The sequence below is a fragment of the Macrobrachium nipponense genome, chromosome 1 (assembly GCF_015104395.2).
Source record: "Macrobrachium nipponense isolate FS-2020 chromosome 1, ASM1510439v2, whole genome shotgun sequence".
Classification (NCBI taxonomy): Eukaryota; Metazoa; Arthropoda; class Malacostraca; order Decapoda; family Palaemonidae; genus Macrobrachium; species Macrobrachium nipponense.
This window is the reverse complement of record NC_087200.1, coordinates 188,146,616-188,156,615: the sequence shown is the minus strand read 5'-3', so window position 1 is coordinate 188,156,615 and position 10,000 is coordinate 188,146,616. Positions and strand designations below refer to the sequence as shown.

General features: G+C 36.5%; 1 protein-coding gene across 1 annotated transcript in view; it reads right to left on the bottom strand.

Moving 5' to 3' along the window:
* The window catches only part of LOC135219936 (uncharacterized), a gene marked incomplete in the record, with an annotated part of 835,576 nt that extends 834,154 nt beyond the window's left edge, over positions 1 to 1,422 (bottom strand). The window contains 1 exon segment of the mRNA XM_064257169.1: positions 1,023 to 1,422.
* Between the last annotated feature and the right edge of the window lie 8,578 nt (positions 1,423 to 10,000).

The window sequence follows — 10,000 nt, the reverse complement described above, 5'->3', positions numbered from 1 at the left end:
GATAAGTATAGTATATAGTCACATTTTAATTAGAAGTGGAATGAATCTGCATATATTGGATTTACCATCATCTTTTATTTAGGTAGAGGTCACTCATTATGGTAAATTGTTCCGTCGCTTTATATTTCTGTTATTCCAGAATAGCAGTTATTATGTAATCGATGTGACTGCTATTCAGCATTTTACTGTATTGTGTTTACTGGCAGTAGGGCAAGAGTTGACTGGATTTCGCATTTCTTTCCTGTTTTGTTTTGGCTGGGGAACTCCGTTTATTCCATGACAAAATCATCGTTCACTACTAATAGTGGAAGGAATGGAAGGTTCTAATAGGTATAATCCGACAGTATTCCCTTATTTTTCTTTGTCCGAATAATGGCGCCCACTTCTGTTTGGACAGTAAGTAATAGTGCTCGTAGAAGGTGAGGAATCATCTTCTGATATTACTTAAAATCCATTTATGACTTTGGATATTTTGGATATAGCAAAATTACTGAAACTTTTCCGATTCGTGTAAAAGCAATTTCATCAGGGTGGCTCATTTAAAAATGGTAGACGATAATTTCCATCCTTGGACCGCCGTGCGTATTTACTAAGTACTGTATGGCTTCACACAGAAGGTGTGTTTTAAGTCTAATGAGAATGTGGAGTGGTGTTTTCACGGTTAATCTGTTATATGTCTCTGTACTGAACGGCAGGGAAAACGACCCCTTTCGTCTCCTGCGCAGCAATCAATTTTCCTTTCTCTTTTGTCAAAGCAAAGGATGTTGGTTTACTGTCATGGAATATTATAAATGATATATTCGATTGAATAAATTGCGGGATTAAAAAAAAAGAGTTGCTGATCAGCTGAAATGGTCGAATGGATAGAATGGTTGTCAATTATTTTGACTGTGTTTGATGAGATTAGCGTGATGACGAACGTGGGGGGTCCGAAGACCCCCCGTAGGAAATGTTCAGCGCTGGAAAGAGAAGCAGAAATGAAGGATGCGACAGATGTGCTATCAGCTGGTTCTGTACTTTACCTTTTCAACTTGTTGATCGCTTTGGAGGGGGGGAGGGGGTGGAGAAGGGTGTTCTTCACTCGCTTTCTCTCTCCCCATCCAGTGGCTTTGACAAACAGGCTTTGATCACACCTCTCATCATTTGCTATATTGACTCAGGTCTCAGACCTAACATATTCATCACATTCTTTTTTTCCCATCACAGAACACTACCAACCAACCACTCGCCCACCTATTTTTTTTTTTTTTTTTATCCTGCTGAAATCACCACTACAATGTAAATATTTTTCTCTCCCCACCTAATTCTTTTTATTTTTTCAGACAAAAATTTCTCAGCACGTAGGTTCACTCGCTATCATCTTCGGTGTTCCCTAAGCCTTTCCGAATTTCGTCTCGCGCGACGTAAACCTTTTTCCGCCACGGCTTGGTATTGACTGAAGCCTGTCTCCACAGTTCGCACCGACCGACCGTCACTTTGGCCACCATTGCTCGAGTTGGGGGGTGGGTGGCCGGGGGGGGGGGGGGGGGGGGGCGATCCTTGTGGGGGGGAAGGGGCTGGGCTGGGGATAGAGGGAGGAACGAAGGGAGGAAGATGCCAGATGAACAAACGTTATCAAAGGATCCGGCATCCTATCCTATTTAATGGTATATACTGTCCCTTGGTTATTGCAAGTAAGATTTTTATGACGATGATTGTGTCGAGTGTTTTGTCTTTCGAACAAACGAGAATCAAGTGTATTTTTTTTATTTTTATTTTAAACCTTTTTCCGTAAGTTTTTAAAACGAATACAAGATGACACGGGGGTTGTTTGCAAACGGGAAGTTATACATAGTAGGGGAATCGCCTGGAGGACTCTTATTTATATTTTCATATTTTCGTATTTTCTATTCCGTCATAATTCGGGTTCAGCTCCTCAATATTTTTCCGAGCTGTTTGGCAGCAGTTAACGGAGCATGTAATAGTAGATAATAGAGTCCTCGGGGCTCCTTCTCCATTTCAATTTTACGGGAGATATTCCTATTTTTAGCCACGTTGTAGTACCCTGAGCCCGTTATTACGTGGGGATGTTTATAGATCCGGAATCATAAGCTTGTGAAGGAGAGAGAGAGAGAGAGAGAGAGAGAGAGAGAGAGAGAGAGAGCGGGCTAGGGCGTGGATCGTCACTTACTTTTCCACCGAACCTTTTCAGGCAGTTGTCAGTATTGTTTGTTTTAGTATTTTTTGCCAATGTAATTGGGCATAACGTACCCCACTGGCGAGTAGGATATTTGATGTTTATTGAAGGTCCGTATGTATTTCTAGTAATATTTTTTTTTTATTAAATACTTATGATTCTTCATATTTAAATGATCCTTATGTTTTATATTAAAGATAAAAATATACCAGCAAATTATCTTTATTTTTTTTTTTTCATCCTTTTCGACTGGGTTGTTTTCAGTGTGGGGGGTTCCGGGTTGCATCCTGCCTCCTTAGGTGTCCCTCACTTTTCTTACTATTTGCGTTGTTTCTAGTAGCACACTCTTCTGCATGAGTCCTACAGCTACTTCAGCATCTAATTTTTCCAGGTTCCTTTTCAGGGATCTTATGATCGTGCCTGATGTCCCTAATATGTAATTAGATTTCTTTATATACTGACGGTTAAAAAGAAAAAAAAAGTTGTTATTAATCCTAGGCTAAAGAACAAGAAAAATTTTCTTGTAATTCAATGAAGTAGTTTCTAATCTGTTTGCTCATTCTAAATAAAAACAATTTTATTCCTTTTTCATCATCGTTTAACTTTTGTTTTAGTGCAAGGGTTGTTGCTGTGTTCATGACTTACTATTTAAAAACTTGGTTTTATGATTTTTTGAAATGTAAATCCTTTGGTTTTCATGGTTTTTTAGAATGTTAATCCTTTGGTTTTCACGAGTTTTTAAAATGTAAAACCTTTCGTTTTCACGAGTTTTTAAAATGTAAATCCTTTGATATTCATGAATTTTTAAAAATAGAAATCCTTTGGTTTTCACAAGTTTTTAAAATGTAATTCCTTTGGTTTTCACGAGTTTTTAAAATGTAATTCCTTTGGTTTTCACGCGTTTTTAAAATTAAATCCTTTGGCTTTCACGAGTTTTTATAATGTAAATCCTTTGATTTTCACAAGTTTTTAAGATATAAATCCTTTGATTTTCACGAGTTTTTAAGATGTAAATCCTTTGGTTTTCACGAGTTTTTAAAATAGAAATCCTTTGTTTTTCATGAGTTTTTCAAATGTAAATCCTTTGGTTTTCATGAGTTTTTCAAATGTAAATCCTTTGGTTATCATGAGTTTTAAGAATGTAAATCCTTTAGTTTTCATGTGTTTTAAAAATGTAAATCCTTTGGTTTTCATCAGTTTTTAAAATGTAAATCCTTTGGTTTTAACGAGTTTTAAAATGTAAATCTTTTAGTTTTGGTTTTCACGAGTTTTAAGATGTAAATCCTTTGGTTTTCATGAGTTTTAAAATGTAAATCCTTTGGTTTTAACGAGGTTTTAAAATGTAAATCTTTTAGTTTTGGTTTTCACGAGTTATAAGATGTAAATCCTTTGGTTTTCATGAGTTTTTAAAATGTAAATCCTTTGGTTGTCATGAGTTTTAAGAATGTAAATCCTTTAGTTTTCATGAGTTTTAAAAAGTAAATCCTTTGGTTTTCATGAGTTTTTAAAATGTAAATCATTTGGTTTTAACGATTTTTTAATATGTAAATCTTTTAGTTTCCATGAGTTTTTGAAATTTAAATCCTTTGGTTTTCACGAGTTTATAAAATGTAAATCCTTTGGTTTTCATGAGTTTTTAAAATGTAAATCCTTGGGTTTTCACGAATTTTTAAAATGTAAATCCTTTAGTTTTCACGAGTTTTTAAAAAGTAAAAATCCTTTGGTTTTCAAATTTCCTTTGGTTTCACGAGTATTTACAATGTAAATCCTTTAGTTTTCACGAGTTTTTAACATGTAAATCCTTCAGTTTTCACGAGTTTTCAAAATGTAAATCCTTGGGTTTTCACGAGTTTTTAAAATGTAAATCCTTTAGTTTTCACGAGTTTTTAAAATGTAAATAATTTGGTTTTCATGAGTTTTTAAAATCTAAATCCTTTAGTTTTCACGAGTTTTAAATTGTAAATCCTTTAGTTTCCACGCGTTTTTTTAAATTGTAAATCTTTTGGTTTTCACAGTTTTTTAAAATGTAAAATTTTTGGTTTCCATGAGTTTTTAAAACGTAAATCCTTTGGTTATCTGCATTATTTGCTTTGATTTCTCTTCATTCCCTCTAAAAGTTTTGAGTTTCCCCGCTAAGTGCATCATTTCGAAAGCTATTCATTGCATCATCTATTCCAGCTCCTTCATAAGTCGCCGCTGCTAACATCCTTTCCGCGCTATTTTGGGTCACAGTCCTTCCTCTATTGAATCATAATCAAATATCGACAACTTCCTCGAGCAAAATATCCACCAGCATCCTTCTCAAAACCCTTGAGATCTGTCCGAATGATCTTCAATTCTTTGCATCCTTTTTGACTGATTATTCGTTTTTGGTGAATTTTTCTCTTATATTATTGCAAAATTTTCAATAAAGGGCACTCGATTAACGTCACACTTACTTGAACTAAATGTTTTATTGTACACAGCAGAGCATTACTTTTTGATTTAATCATATGTAGTTATTCCTGATTAACTTGTTGTAATATTATCCAGCAAGAGATTATTAGGAGATATTGCAAATGTACACAGTAAGATTCCATACTCTATAGTTGCGCCTTATTGTTCTATTTTGAATAAGTTAAAATAGAATATTATGAGTCCTAGTCTGCATACAAAATTAACATCGTTAATTGAATATTACAACCATATTTTTATTTCTCCGAAAAATGTAAAATTCTGGAAAAGATGTGTTCAATTTGTAATATATGTAAAGCAAAAACATCAAATAAAACAGCTTTGTGAAGGATTGGATTCGTAATTGGTCTTCTCAAGACTATTGATAAACAGCTCCTAGAAATCTTCGACTCTTTCATTACTTCCTCCTTGCATGGTCAGGAGTTATGAAGTCCTATGTTTCTGTACATTGAAATGCGTTCCTCAGGAACTTTAAAACAGTCTATCTAAAATTGTAATGTTTGCACGCATTGCTTTTTTTCTTCTTTTTTTCGAGAAAAGCATCAGTGGCTTTTAGAAAATAAATTAGGTCACTGAATCTCGATCTTCAGGCTGAAGAACAAATGCAAATGAAGCCCCTTTAACCTATCATTTCATATAAACGGTCCCACGCTTTTTTTTATTTAATACATTCCATTTTCATGGCAGACAAATTATTGCAGTGATTGAAGTATTGTTCTACCATGGATTTGTTTTCGCTTACAGACTTCATATTCGTAGTTAAACCTCTAACAGTTACTCTCTCTCTCTCTCTCTCTCTCTCTCTCTCTCTCTCTCTCTCTCTCTCTCTCTCTCTCTCGGGTTATTTAGTTGCCGACTTTTTTGACATTTCAGAGTGTCCTGGGCAACAAGCCAAGGTCATTTGCCTAATGTTGTAAGATTTTTGGGCCGTAATGCCAACTCACCGTGGTTGTTTGTCCTAAAAGGGAAGACACTTATTGCACAAAACGGCAGATGTGTTTATCATACAAACGTTATTTTTGCTTCTGTTCGTTACTTGTATCAAAGCTTATCTCCCTCTCTGTATATACGCATATGCGGGTATACTTTTGTGGTTTTTTAATAACCCTAATGATCCCTTAACTTCTCGTCCACTTATTTGTTTATTTATTTATTTTGGAAAGCCTTGAATCCAAGCATACATCCATCAGACACTTTTTGATTTGTAGGGTCAAATGTATATGCTGTGTCAATATAGTGATTATTTTGGACGTCTAGGAAAAAAAAAAAGAGGTCTGAATGACAAAGGCTCTCATAGGGTTGCAGTAAGTTAGCGAATTTAGAAATGACTATTGAAGATGTAGCTGAACCAAGAAACAGCAGCAACACACAGGCTGTGCTATAGTAGATTCACATCAATCGTGCATTTGATGTGTAGGCAAGTCCCTTAAGACGCTCCTGATTGGCTGTTGATAAGCCAATCACATGGCTGGAAACTTTCAGTCCCTCGAGAGAGTTCACTTAGGCAGGATGTATGTTCCACCTCTCCTGAGGGATACTTCTGAAAGACGTATCCCTTGGGAGAGTTGGAACATACATCTTTCTAGCCCTGTGATTGTCTCATCAACAGCCAATCAGGAGCGTTGTAAGGTACTTGCCTAGACATCAGATGAACGGTTGATGTGAATCTACTATAGCACGTGAACAGAACGCTTGTAAAGAACAACATTGGCTTCTGCGACCTTCAGGCATTGTACAATAAAATGAATAAGTGTTTCATACTCTTCCTTAAATAAATAGATACCGTTCGGAATGTTGATGTGGTGTTGAGTCACGGAAATAGACACAGGATAAAATTAAGTCTTGAAAAGAAAGTATTGTTCAAAAAACGTTTATGATGAAGAAAAGGCGAGAAACTAAAATGGCCTTGTATCAAGTGAAATAAAAATTCATATACGGGGGTAGACGTTGGTATACACAATATGAGAGTGTGGTAATAAAACCAGGAGATAGACATACATAGTAAGTATAAGAAATCTAAGGTACTCGATTCCAAACAGAACAATAGAGTAGATATGTGTATATAAAAGAACTGCAGCATAAGCAATGATGCATATAACAGTTAGAATAAAATTTTGGATGCAATTGGACATAGAAATACCTCATTTTTACAAAATTATATATATATATATGTATATATATACGTATATATATGTATATTGTGCACATATGTACATTTAGTATTTAAAATTGTGATACACACACACTCACACCTCATTCATATATATATATATATATATATATATATATATATATAATATATATATATTATATATATATATATATATATTCAGTGAAGTTGTTAGCCACAGTAATGGGTCTTTGTTACGGGCTTGCTGTTACATATTATTTGAAATGTCTTAACGCATATATTTCACTGAATGGTTTTACTTCAGGGGCACATATTTAATTCGGAATTAATTACTTAGATGAGTATACTTATGCTTGTTTGTTAACTTCACCGATCTCTCTGAGTTGTAGGTTTGTTGTAGTCGGCAGTCTGCTGGAGAGGGTGATTGATATAAATCTACATCCCCCAAGTAGGCTTGTTTACAGGAGCGCAGACTGTATCGCCGTGTAAAAGTATTTCGATGGCTTTGTTTTGTGTTCAGTGTCTTGGTTTGGGACTTCGTTTAAAGGGGTTTTGGGAAGCTCGTTGCTGAAGTTTCAGAAGCCTATAACCTGGTAGAATCTCACCTGACTCGGGGTAAAAAGTATCTTGGAATCTGTATGTCTGAGCAAATAGTCAGTCTGACGTCTTCTTATATCCTTGCCAGTCCTTCATTTGGGCGACGAACATCACAGTCTGGGAAGAATTCACGAGTTATACGGATGGTATGACCTAAATCATTTCTTTGTGGGCGGTATTGATTCCTAGTTTAGGAAAAGTACATAGACCTAGGAGAACCCAAGGTTTTCTGTGCTTTCCTATCAGTCCTGTTACACCTAGCCATAAGCACTGCTTTGAGAGACCACTAGTTTCTTTCAGCCATACTGTCTGATCCCACTAGTTTGGCTAAGGCAGCCCACATTTTGAAGGTGAAAGCTGGCCCTCTGTCGGAAGGGATGTTCTCGAGTATTCCGAAACAGCTGACCCAATTGATCACTGTTGTTCCGGCTATTGTGTTGGTCTTTCTGTAGTTGTGAGGATGTATCTGAGCCCGCTGATGGGTTATATATGTGTCCCACTACATCCACTTAGCAATGGACAAACTACCATTTGTGAAAAGCGAATTTCCCACTGACAGACGAAGTGTTAGGGGTCTACTTGCTTCTTTGGCGGCTAGTCCACTGTTCTGTCCATTTTTTATGTCTAGGTTTTTGCTATTTGCCATATAAATTGTTGGTTATTTTTATGCCAGATGAATGTACAAGTTCAGGGATGAGATGAAAAATTTTCTTATTTTAGAGCTCTTGGCACTAGTGGGCATGGGTGCCACATGGAATTTCTCTTCCCACGGCACCGGAGAGGATGTCTTCCCATGTCAAGTTTGTTATGGCAGTGTGATAGCCTCTTCTTTCAAGCTCTTGTTGATGGACATGAGTGGGTTCTTCATAGTATCTCTCTAGTTTAACACAGTGAACTTCTGTGCTCGGCAATGAATCTGCTATGGGGTGTTTCTAACTAAGAATGTTTTATCATACACCCAAATTCAGCAGTAGCAGACAATTGGGACTACTGAAGGGTCGAGTATAAATTTTTTCTTCTTTTTTGGTGGGGTGGGTTGGGGGGCCGGCAAGGACAGGATGTTGATGATTTAACATGATAATGAAAGGTGTACCCTCAAGTAAGTATCAGAAATATCTGGTTACTAAATGTGCAGTGAGGCATTCTTTGTTGAATGCATTTTATTTATTTATTTATTTATTGCTGCTGCCAGTGTTGAACTGAAGAAACAAAGGGGTGTGGTGGTAACGATGATTTTTAGTTTTACAACCGCACCTGCTGCAGTGTTGGTTGCATTAGTTGCAAGTTAAAGACAGCATATAGACGTCAGCAAGTTCTTGGTTGCTCTAAGCTGTCCAGCTGGGCAGACTGCCAGCATAAATGTCTTAGCATTATTGCTGAGGGCACCATAGAGCGGGACCAGGATTTAGGTGATATTAGGAAGGAATCTTTTATGGTTTTCTGGATCAGGTTTTTATGACGGCCGACACATGGGGCGGTAGAGACCAAACACTACTCTCAGTTATATGATGATTCAGGAATTCAAATGAGGTAAGCAATGACACAATTGTTGGAACAAGTGATTAAGCCATTACTTCATACAAGGGTCTTGTTGTGTTGTTAGTTTTTTTCAGTTTCTTGTGAATATATGGAGATGTAGAAGGCCATCAGCCTCTATTTTGTGACCCACCACTTCCAGAAGCTGAATTTTAAGTAATTGTAAGTATGTGTCCTTAAATGTGTGATGCTTGCTGATTTTGGAATATCTTCTTGGTGGACTAGAACTTAGAAGTCTCCCTTCAGTATGTTGAACTTCCAGAAGGTTCTTGCCTTTGTGGAGGATAGATGTGATGTCTGCCATGTTGGTAAGGGTGCAGTGATTAGATGCCAATTTAAGGTTAAGTCGCTTGTAGTTTTGGCAGGGTGCCACAGTCCATCTGGTTTCTTGATCATGTGGAGTGGTTGGTTCGAGAATGGAGGATATATCTAATAATTCATTAGGGGCTACTTATTTTTAGGAAGGGCATCACTAGTAACTGTATTGTCTACCAGGTCATTCCAGGTCATCAAAGTAAAGGTCAACTATTAAAAGATGCCCATAGTACATTGATTTATTGTCGAGATTTCATACGCTTTTCATACTACTGGGAGAGACAGAAAAGTGCTCACAATAGTAAGTGATAAATGTGACGACTGTGGTAATGAGAGCGCTAAATGACTGGCTGCTACACCTTGCTGGTTAAATCATGGTTAAGCAGCGAAGTGCAAGCTACACTAATGTGACCTATCCAGAAGTTTTGGGAGCAAGTAGGATAGGTAAGACCAGGAAAGTATTGGCCAGGTTCAAGGAAGGTGTTGAAACAGAACTGATTACTGCTTTGATATCTAACAAGCATGAGATTCCATGTAAGTACATGTAAGGAAGAGCTGAATGATGCAACATATAAGGTGTTTTGTTTGGGCACACTGCTCATGAGTAATTTTCTAGATACATGAGGCAGATGATTTGGAAGTTTTCTACACAGGTTTAGCACTGGCATGGCGCTTGAATGTAGAAAGTTGCAGTGAGTGTCCTGTTGTCTTTTGCATATATATATATATATATATATATATATATATATATATATATATATATATATAAATATATATATATATACATACAC